This window comes from Epinephelus fuscoguttatus, linkage group LG7, assembly GCF_011397635.1.
Source record: "Epinephelus fuscoguttatus linkage group LG7, E.fuscoguttatus.final_Chr_v1".
Lineage (NCBI taxonomy): Eukaryota > Metazoa > Chordata > Actinopteri > Perciformes > Serranidae > Epinephelus > Epinephelus fuscoguttatus.
This window is the reverse complement of record NC_064758.1, coordinates 1446786-1458893: the sequence shown is the minus strand read 5'-3', so window position 1 is coordinate 1458893 and position 12108 is coordinate 1446786. Positions and strand designations below refer to the sequence as shown.

Below are 12108 nucleotides of genomic sequence, written 5' to 3'. Positions count from 1 at the left end.
TACACCAGCTGAAATAAGTTTAAACTCCAACAAATCTCTGTGAACACAATCAAAAACTTTTCTGAAATCAATAAAACAAACAAAGGTAGACTTCCCCTCAGAAATTCTAGCTCTAATTACAGTACTTAGGGTGTAATTATGATCTAGACAGGATCTATGTTTTCTAAATCCATTCTGCTCCTCCACTAGAATGTTTTCAGCCTCTAGATATTGAGACAGCCTGGAGTTTAGAATATTAGAGAACAATTTATAAACTGTGCTTAAAAGGCTGACACCTCTATAGTTGAGAGGGACCCTTGGGTCGTTTTTGGCCAACTTTGGAATTGGTTTAATGAGTGATTTGTACCAATCAGAAGGAACAATACTAGTTTTGAAACATACTTGCATGAAATGGGTCAGGAACTGTAACAATTTAGGTGTTTTCAGTACTTCATTAGAGAGACCCTCAATGCCAGAAGCTTTTCTCACACTCAACAGCTTTACTAACCTCTTCAAGTGTAATATCTGAATTTAATAGCTGATTGGGCTCAGAATTTTCATGTGCAAACTTCTCTTCCTGGGACTTTTTTTCAGCACAAATATATTCTAAGAAAGTCTCATCAAAACCATCTATGCCATTATTGCCAGAAAATAAAACAGTAAAATCATTCTCCTATTTGTTGAGCACCAAGTCAAGCTTATGCTCAAGATCACCATTTTCTAGCACAATTTCCATTGGAATTTTTGAGTCTTTCTTAGGACCCAGTTTATTAATTTCTCTCCAGAAGAGCTGAGGATTTTTAATTTGCAAATGCTCTAAACTAAGAGACAAGCCACGATCAAATCTTCTTTTACAACATTGTATCTTTTTATCAAAAAGCAACTGACAATGTTTATATTCCATTCTAAGAGCTGCTTTCTATGAAGGAATTTTGTTTTAAAGAAATCTCCTCTCAGCGGCTTTTAGATTTTTCCATAAATTGTCCAATTCAGCATTCCAAAAAGGTTTATTTTTCTTACAGAGATTCTTCTTCTTCTTACAGGTGTTAACCCTGGAAGAATTTTGTATGAGAACCATATCCATCTCTTTATATAGCAAATCACAGAACTGTCTATATAATCTGTCAATATTATCCTGTGATTTTTGACAGGATAAGAGATCATCTATCAGCTATTTCAAAGCCAAACAACACAAATCAGAGGACAGAAAAGTTGGAGGAAAATTCCTAGGTCTTTTACATTGGGCTGCCTCTAAAGGAGGGCAAAATAACTGGCGTTAGCTGAAAATTTTAACAAAAGCAAAGACTTATACTGATGTTTGTCTTCATGCTGTGATAACGTGACTTTCTTCACTCAGTATTGTGATGTCAGGAGGAAAATTTATATTCCAGTGAGATATTATTGGGTTTTAAAGAGTGGCTTTGTTGTTGTAAGCATGACTGTTGCTGCCATGGACTGTATAAAACTATATCCTGTGTAACTGACCTATAAGGAAAGCATCAGGAGGTGAGGTGTGTGCATGTGTGGAGGAGAGGGAAGGGGGAGATGCTGGTAGAGAGATAGTGTGTGTTGTTAGATACTGTTAATGTCACTTATTATGCCTCTGTGCATTGATAACTCTTTTTTAGTCTGTTGCTGCATCACATTATTACTTATTAGGGTTCTAACCCCGAAGGGGTAGAACCCTTCTAAGATTGTACCGGTTTATTAGGGTTCTAACCCCCGAAGGGGTAGAACCCTTCTAAGATTGTACCGGTTTATTATTATTAGGGTTCTAACCCCAAAGGGGTAGAACCCTTCTAAGATTGTACCGGTTTATTAGGGTTCTAACCCCCGAAGGGGTAGAACCCTTCTAAGATTGTACCGGTTTATTATTATTAGGGTTCTAACCCCGAAGGGGTAGAACCCTTCTAAAATTGTACAGGTTTATTATTATTATTATTATTATTATTATTTTTTGTTGTCTGCCGCTTGAGCTCAAATTCCCGTGAGCTGGAATGAGCCAGAAACCTGAAACTTGGCCCAATGATTGGAAATGATGTGCATCAACTTTTATTAAAATATGAGCCCAGTCGGCCACATGGTGGCGCTGTAATTAAGGCTTAAAAATGACTTTTTTGGGAGGCCACGCCCCTCACACCATAAGTCTGATTGACTTGAAATTTGACACACAGGTCCAGCTCAATGTGCTCTACAAAAAAGCCTCAAGGACCATTAAGCTCCGCCTGACTAGATTTTTTGCTAATTTGCATAATTTGAAAAACAGTAAAATGACATAAACTTTTACAATTTTGACTCCATCAACACCAAAGTTGGTACACGGCTTTGGGGGATGACAAGACACATTTCTGTTACAAATGAGCCAGATTGGTCAAAAAACATGGCCGCCACGGACCAATGAATCTTGGCTGTGGGCGGAGCTTAGAATTGATTGGCCATAACTCCCACACCCTTTGACCTATCAACACCAAACTTGGTGGGTAGGTCCACAATGAGACTTGGAAGCTGCCTACCAAAGCATTTTGAGCTCAGCTTATAGGGGGCGCTATAAATGCCACACATTTGTATCTCAAAGACCATTGGATGGAAGTACACCAAATTTGGTATGCATGCTCTAGGGGTGGCTATTAACTAATATCTTAAGTGCCATGTTGATAGGTGAAAGTGGGCGTGGCCTATTCGTCATTAACCGTCATAATTTGCGTTTTATTAATTTATGACCAGCTGGAAGGACCTAGGGACATGAAATGTGGTACATGGACAATAAATGACATCCAACTACTGCTCAAAAAATTTGGTCCCAATCGGCCTTATGGGGGCGCTATAATTATCTCCAGATGTCTCCCAAAATGATCATGATCATGGAACTGTGATTGCTTAAACATTAAAATACCTATTGAAACTTTGAAATACGCATCAACAGGTAAAATTTCAATTTATGTTTTGATGTTCAAACGGAGTCTCTATGTGAAAGTATACCACAAATGTTATTAGCATGTAGGCTAGCTGAAAACCCGATTTAAAGAAATGTGTGACTTGGAAAAAGTATGTATTGCTTGGAGCTTTCAGGGACAGAGTGGGGAACGTCTTGCACTACGGCAGATGAGGGTCACGGTGGGTGGTGAGGGTCACGGTGGCTGGTTTGGGGCGGAACAGGTTAGAACCCACAGATTGCCGCTCGCAGCTATATTTATTATTATTATTGTTGTCTGCTTGAGCTCAAATTCCGTGAGCTGGAATGAGCCAGAAACCTGAAACTTGGCCCAATGATTGGAAATGATGTGCATCAACTTTTATTAAAATATGAGCCCAGTCGGCCACATGGTGGCGCTGTAATTAAGGCTTAAAAATGACTTTTTTGGGAGGCCACGCCCCTCGCACCATAATTCTGATTGACTTGAAATTTGACACACAGGTCCAGCTCAATGTGCTCTACAAAAAAGCCTCAAGGACCATTAAGCTCCGCCTGACTAGATTTTTTGCTAATTTGCATAATTTGAAAAACAGTAAAGTGACATAAACTTTTACAATTTTTACTCCATCAACACCAAAGTTGGTACACGGCTTTGGGGGATGACAAGACACATTTCTATTACAAATGAGCCAGATTGGTCAAAAAACATGGCCGCCATGGACCAATGAATCTTGGCTGTGGGCGGAGCTTAGAATTGATTGGCCATAACTCCCACACCCTTTGACCTATCATCACCAAACTTGGTGGGTAGGTCCACAATGAGACTTGGAAGCTGCCAACCAAAGCATTTTGAGCTCAGCCTATAGAGGGCGCTATAAATGCCAAACATCTGTATCTCAAAGACCATTGGATGGAATTTCACCAAATTTGGTATGCATGCTCTAGGGGTGGCTATTAACTAATATCTTGAGTGCCATGTTGATAGGTGAACGTGGGCGTGGCCTATTCGTCATTAACCGTCATAATTTGTGTTTTATTAATTTATGACCAGCTGGAAGGACCTAGGGACATGAAACGTGGTACATGGACTATAAATGACATCCAAATACTGCTCAAAAAATTTGGTCCCAATCGGCCTTATGGGGACGCTATAACATAGAGTTTAAAGCTTGAAAGGCTCTGCCCGCCGCACCACAAGTGCTATCGACTTGAAATTTTACACACACATCCTCCTGATAGTCCTCTACAAAAAAGCCTCTTGCACCATGAATGCCGCCTTTACAGAATTTTTGCTAATTTTAATAATGTTAAAAACAGTAAAATGAATAAGCTTTTGAAATATTTGCGCTATCAACACCAAACTTGGTATGAGGCATCGGGGGACCGAGACACTCATTTCTATTATAAATGAGCAAGATTGGACACGGCTGCCGTCAAGCAAAGTGTCCTTGGAAAGGGCGGGGCTTAGCGAATATCGGCTGTAAAATGTTAACCGTTTCTCCCATCGTCACAAAACTGGGTAAATATCATCAGAAGGGGACCAAGAACACACCCAAAAAAAGATTTTGAGATTGGCTCATAGGGGGCGCCACCGCCATTCCCAGATATTCCCGTTTTTTTCTCAAACCGTTTTCCCTTTGAAAATGAATAACGGAATCTTCAAAAATCACAAAATTTCAAACGGTAACTACCGATTCATACTTTCAGCTAGAAACTCCATTCAAACTGGAAAATATTCAGCAATTCCTTGACTTTTTACATATGATTCAACTTTTCAATCCCATTCAAACTTTCCAAAATATTCAGCGTTTTCTGAAACTTGGTTATAATGGAAGTCAATGAGAAAATCCTTCAAAGTCACTCATCTTCACCCACACTTCACAAACTCATACATTCACGTAGAAACTCCATTCCAGCTCTGAAATGTTGACATTGCGATCGATTTTCAGTGACTGATTCATATTTTCCATATCTCTTTTAGTTTTTCTACACCAGCTGTTTAAAAATCATGAAATTTTCAGCCCTTCTCAGAATTTATAATGGGTGTGTATTGCGTGGAATGTTGAGAGTTAGAGCGGGTGATGTCATCGCTAGAGTGCACAGCACCTCTGAAATCATCAAGAAATTTTCTCTTAAACTCGCTGGTGCGGCCACATCGTTCACTCTACATACACAAATTGTACACCAAATTGTAGGAAAAGCCGTTCCGGTCGCAGAGGTGCGACCGCTGAAGAAAATGGATTTAGGGTTTTGGCTGCAGGTGGTCTAAAAGGACAACAAGTCCAGCCAACTGCCCCATTCACTCCCATGTTAAGTGAGAGCCCAAATTTCGGGAAGAAAGCAGACCATTCCGCTTATGTCCATCATGGCTCTGGCCTCATTTTTCACACCACAGAAATGAAATTTAAACCTTTGTGATCCGCATCCTGTCCTCTCGCTCACGGTGTGCTTTTTGTAGCTGTAGCACTTATGGTTTTTCATTAAACACTTGGAGTTTGAGAGGAACTTTTGGCTCAGTTTCTGCCTTTTCTTGGTGTATTTAAATTTGACTGTGCCATTGCCAACTGGTGATTGGCTGAATCAACTCCAGCCGTTCAGCCAATCGTCTGTGTGTCACAGCACAGTCAAATTTGAATATTTCAGCAACCTGACTTCTTTGCAGTTAAAGCCTCATCATACAGAGGTAATTACATATGTGTCAGTCTGCCTGTCTGGGTCTGTCTGTCTCTGTCTTTCTGTGTCCATCTTGGACATTTTAGACTGCAGTCTTTTTTAGCTGTTAAGTGAAGCTGTTTTTTCTATCTGTAAGTGGACATACACACAGACATACAAACAGACTCACACATACACAAACGCGCGACAGCACGTGAACATACACACATTCAGGCATGCACACACACACACACACACAGACACACAGTGATACATTTACTGCTATTAATAATTAGCATATTGGTATGGGGATACTAGTTGGCAGCCAGCATCAGGCACACTCAAAATTTCATGTGAAATTTTCTAGTTCATTCATTCACTCATTCATTCATTCTTTCTTAAAAATGAAAATTTCATTCATGAAAATTTCAAATGCTCTGCAGAGATCAGATGAAGGCCGCAGGATTTGTTTAAAGCCAATTTCCCAATTGTGTAACTTCTATCATCAGGCCTTATGACCACATTATCATGAGATACATCGCCAACAGTAAAAACATCACTTTTAACACAGTTAAAAAGCTCCATGTAATGTCTTCTCCATAATTCCATAATATTTACACTGCCACTTACCCCCTCCATACTGGAGGACAAAGGTATTTTACTATGATTCATAAACTTGACTTCATTCCAAAAATCATGAACATCATTTTGTTGCATCTTCCTAGCCAATGCATTTGCTCTCAGATGGAGTCTCTATGTGAAAGTATACCACAAATGTTATTAGCATGTAGGCGAGCTGAAAACCCGATTTCAAGAAATGTGTGACTTGGAAAGAGTATGTATTGCTTGGAGCTTTCAGGGACAGAGTAGGGAACGTCTTGCACTACGGCAGATGAGGGTCACGGTGGGTAGTGTGGGTCACGATGGCTGGTTTGGGGCGGAACAGGTTAGAACCCGCAGATTGCCGCTCGCGGCTATATTTATTATTATTATTTTTTGTTGTCTGCCGTTTGAGCTGAAATTCCCGTGAGCTGGAATGAGCCAGAAACCTGAAACTTGGCCCAATGATTGGAAATGATGTGCATCAACTTTTATTAAAATATGAGCCTAGTCGGCCACATGGTGGCGCTGTAATTAAGGCTTAAAAATGACTTTTTTGGGAGGCCACGCCCCTCACACCATAAGTCCGAATGACTTGAAACTTGACACACAGGTCCAGCTCAATGTGCTCTACAAAAAAGCCTCAAGGACCATTAAGCTCCGCCTGACTAAATTTTTTGCTAATTTGCATAATTTGAAAAACAGTAACATGACATAAACTTTTACAATTTTAATTCAATCAACACCAAACTTAGTACACGGCTTTGGGGGATGACACGACACATTTCTATTATAAATGAACCAGATTGGTCAAAAAACATGGCCGCCATGGACCAATGAATCTTTGCTGTGGGCGGAGCTTAGAATTGATTGGCCATAACTCCCACACCCTTTGACCTATCATCACCAAACTTGGTGGGTAGGTCCACAATGAGACTTGGAAGCTGCCTACCAAAGCATTTTGAGCTCAGCCCACAGGGGGCGCTATAAATGCCACACATCTGTATCTCAAAGACCATTGGATGGAATTTCACCAAATTTGGTATGCATGCTCTAGGGGTGGCTATTAACTAATATCTTGAGTGCCATGTTGATAGGTGAAAGTGGGCGTGGTCTATTCGTCATCAACCGTCATAATTTGCGTTTTATTAATTTATGACCAGCTGGAAGGACCTAGGAACATGAAACGTGGTACATGGACTATAAATGACATCCAAATACTGCTCAAAAAATTTGGTCCCAATCGGCCTTATGGGGGCGCTATAACATAGAGTTTAAAGCTTGAAAGGCTCTGCCCGCCGCATCACAAGTGCTATTGACTTGAAACTTTACACACACCTCCTTCTGATAGTCCTCTACAAAAAAGCCTCTTGCACCATGAATGCCGCCTTTACAGAATTTTTGCTAATTTTAATAATGTTAAAAACAGTAAAATGAATAAACTTTTGAAATATTTGTGCTATCAACACCAAACTTGGTATGAGGCATCGGGGGACCGAGACACTCATTACTATTATAAATGAGCAAGATGGGACAAAAAACACGGCTGCCGTCACGCAAAGTGTCCTTGGAAAGGGCGGGGCTTAGCGAATAACGGCTGTAAAATGTTAAGCGTTTTTCCGATCGTCACAAAACTGGGTAAATATCATCAGAAAGGGACCAAGAACACACCCAAAAAAAGATTTTGAGATCAGCCTATAGGGGGCGCTATAAATGCCACACATCTGTATCTCAAAGACCATTAGATGGGTAAAAAATTAGATGTGACTTGGAAAGAGTATGTATTAATGGGAGCTTTCAGGGACAGAGGGGAGAACGTCTTGAACTACGGCAGATGAGGGTCACGGTGGGTGGTGAGGGTCACGATGGCTGGTTTGGGGCGGAACAGGTTAGAACCCGCAGATTGCCGCTCGCGGCTATATTTATTATTATTATTATTATTATTTTTTGTTGTCTGCCGCTTGAGCTCAAATTCCCGTGAGCTGGAATGAGCCAGAAACCTGAAACTTGGCCCAATGATTGGAAATGATGTGTATCAACTTTTATTAAAATATGAGCCCAGTCGGCCACATGGTGGCGCTGTAATTAAGGCTTAAAAATGACTTTTTTGGGAGGCCACGCCCCTCACACCATAAGTCTGATTGACTTGAAATTTGACACACAGGTCCAGCTCAATGTGCTCTACAAAAAAGCCTCAAGGACCATTAAGCTCCGCCTGACTAGATTTTTTGCTAATTTGCATAATTTGAAAAACAGTAAAATGACATAAACTTTTACAATTTTGACTCTATCAACACCAAAGTTGGTACACGGCTTTGGGGGATGACAAAACACATTTCTATTACAAATGAGCCAGATTGGTCAAAAAACATGGCCGCCACGGACCAATGAATCTTTGCTGTGGGCGGAGCTTAGAATTGATTGGCCATAACTCCCACACCCTTTGACCTATCATCATCAAACTTGGTGGGTAGGTCCACAATGAGACTTGGAAGCTGCCTACCAAAGCATTTTGAGCTCAGCCTATAGCAGGCGCTATAAATGCCACACATCTGTATCTCAAAGACCATTGGATGGAATTTCACCAAATTTGGTATGCATGCTCTAGGGGTGGCTATTAACTAATATCTTGAGTGCCATGTTGATAGGTGAAAGTGGGCGTGGCCTATTCGTCATTAACCATCATAATTTGCGTTTTATTCATTTATGACCAGCTGGAAGGACCTAGGGACATGAAACGTGGTACATGGACTATAAATGACATCCAAATACTGCTCAAAAAATTTGGTCCCAATTGGCCTTATGGGGGCGCTATAACATAGAGTGTAAAGCTTGAAAGGCTCTGCCCACCGCACCACAAGTGCTATTGACTTGAAATGTGACACACACATCCTCCTCATAGTCCTCTACAAAAAAGCCTCTTGCACCATGAATGCCGCCTTTACAGAATTTTTGCAAATTTTAATAATGTTAAAAACAGTAAAATGAATAAGCTTTTGAAATATTTGTGCTATCAACACCAAACTTGGTATGAGGCATCGGGGGACCGAGACACTCATTTCTATTATAAATGAGCAAGATCGGACGAAAAACACGGCTGCCGTCAAGCAAAGTGTCCTTGGAAAGGGCGGTGCTTAGCGAATATCGACTGTAAAATGTTAACCGTTTTTCCCATCGTCACAAAACTGGGTAAATATCATCAGAAGGGGACCAAGAACACACCCAAAAAAAGATTTTGAGATTGGCCCATAGGGGGCGCCACCGCCATTCCCAGATATTCCCGTTTTTTTTTCCCAAACCGTTTTCCCATTGAAAATGAATTACGGAATCTTCAAAAATCACAAAATTTCAAACGGTAACTACCGATTCATACTTTCAGCTAGAAACTCCATTCAAACTGGAAAATATTCAGCAATTCCTTGACTTTTTACATATGATTCAACTTTTCAATCCCATTCAAACTTTCCAAACTATTCAGCGTTTTCTGAAACTTGGTTATAATGGAAGTCAATGAGAAAATCCTTCAAACTCACTCATCTTCACCCACACTTCACGAGTTCATACATTCACGTAGAAACTCCATTCCAACTCTGAAATGTTGACATTGCCATCGACTTTCAGTGACTGATTCATATTTTCCATATCTCTTTTAGTTTTTCTACACCAGCTGTTTAAAAATCATGAAATTTTCAGCCCTTCTCAGAATTTATAATGGGTGTGTGTTGCGTGGAATGTTGAGAGTTAGAGTGGGTGATGTCATCGCTAGAGTGCACAGCACCTCTGAAATCATCAAGAAATTTTCTCTTAAACTCACTGGTGCGGCCACATCGTTCACTCTACATACACAAATTGTACACCAAATTGTAGGAAAAGCCGTTCCGGTCGCAGAGGTGCGACCGCTGAAGAAAATGGATTTAGGGTTTTGGCTGCAGGTGGTCTAAAAGGACAACAAGTCCAACCAACTGCCCCATTCACTCCCATGTTAAGTGAGAGCCCAAATTTCGGGAAGAAACCAGACCATTCCGCTTATGTCCATCATGGCTCTGGCCTCATTTTTCACACCACAGAAATGAAATTTACACCTTTGTGATCCGCATCCTGTCCTCTCGCTCACGGTGTGCTTTTTGTAGCTGTAGCACTTAGGGTTTTTCATTAAACAGTTGGAGTTTGAGAGGAACTTTTGGCTCAGTTTCTGCCTTTTCTTGGTGTATTTAAATTTGACTGTGCCATTGCCAACTGGTGATTGGCTGAATCAACTCCAGCCGTTCAATCGTCTGTGTGTCACAGCACAGTCAAATTTGAATATTTCAGCAACCTGACTTCTTTGCAGTTAAAGCCTCATCATACAGAGGTAATTACATATGTGTCAGTCTACCTGTCTGGGTCTGTCTGTCTCTGTCTTTCTGTGTCCATCTTGGACATTTTAGACTGCAGTCTTTTTTAGCTGTTAAGTTAAGCTGTTTTTTCTATCTGTAAGTGGACATACACACAGACATACAAACAGACTCACACATACACAAATGCGGGACAGCACGTGAACATACACACATTCAGGCATGCACACACACACAGACACACAGTGATACATTTACTGCTATTAATAATTAGCATATTGGTATGGGGATACTAGTTGGCAGCCAGCATCAGGCACACTCAAAATTTCATGTGAAATTTTCTAGTTCATTCATTCACTCATTCATTCATTCTTTCTTAAAAATGAAAATTTCATTCATGAAAATTTCAAATGCTCTGCAGAGATCAGATGAAGGCCACAGGATTTGTTTAAAGCCAATTTCCCAAGTGCGTAACTTCAGGCCTTATGACCACATTATCATGAGATACATCACCAACAGTAAAAACATCACTTTTAACACAGCTAAAAAGCTCCATGTAATGTCTTCTCCATAATTCCATAATATTTACACTGCCACTTACCCCCTCCATACTGGAGGACAAAGGTATTTTACTATGATTCATAATCTTGACTTCATTCCAAAAATCATTAACATCATTTTGTTGCATCTTCCTAGCCAATGCATTTGCTCTCAGATGGAGTCTCTATGTGAAAGTATACCACAAATGTTATTAGCATGTAGGCTAGCTGAAAACCCGATTTCAAGAAATGTGTGACTTGGAAAGAGCATGTATTGCTTGGAGCTTTCAGGGACAGAGTGGGGGACGTCTTGCACTACGGCAGATGAGGGTCACGGTGGGTGGTGAGGGTCACGATGGCTGGATTGGGGCGGAACAGGTTAGAACCCGCAGATTGCTGCTCGCGGCTATATTTATACTCATTATTATTATTACTTGAACTTGTTGTATTTATTCACTTCACAGATAGTTATACATCATTACTCCATAAATTCATTATGAATTCAGGAAGTGTCGGGTTTGAAATGACGGCGCGATGCATTAACTTTGTGAAGGCAACAGGAGTAGATAAAAAGTAAAAATATAAAGATGGGAAGAGGGATTAATAAATAACGGCCCTTTTACAATGTAGTCTGTTTCAAATGAAGCTGGTAGCCTCTGCAGTTGTGGCCAGTAAAAGCCCCGCCACTATTTCTTAATTTTCTTACTTTAAGTCATCTGGTGAAAATTCTTGTATTTTTTAATATTGCAATATATTGCAAAAAAATAAATAAAATCGCAATATCCGTTTTTTTCCCCCAATATCGTGCAGCCCTACATCAAAGGTAATGCCCAGGTAGAGCAGTCTGTCATGTTTGGGTCTGTTTCTCCTTTAATTAACAGACATCAATACCTTTCCCTTATTAAGAAAATTAGATTTTACATCCACTGTGTAAATAATATTCACATTCTCCTACTCACATATTATATCATGTATGTGGAAAGTATCTTCTCCTCTACAGTTTTTCATTATATCTCATTATCAGAATATTCATGTACATTGTAATTTACATTCATGGTATCTTTATAAACATGTATGCAGTCTGGACCTA

At 40.2% G+C, this 12108-nt stretch overlaps 1 protein-coding gene across 2 annotated transcripts in view; it reads right to left on the bottom strand.

Moving 5' to 3' along the window:
- Positions 1 to 12108, bottom strand: part of asxl1 (ASXL transcriptional regulator 1) — a 69418-nt gene that overhangs the window by 12375 nt on the left and 44935 nt on the right. The gene's annotated exons all lie outside the window — the stretch shown is intronic.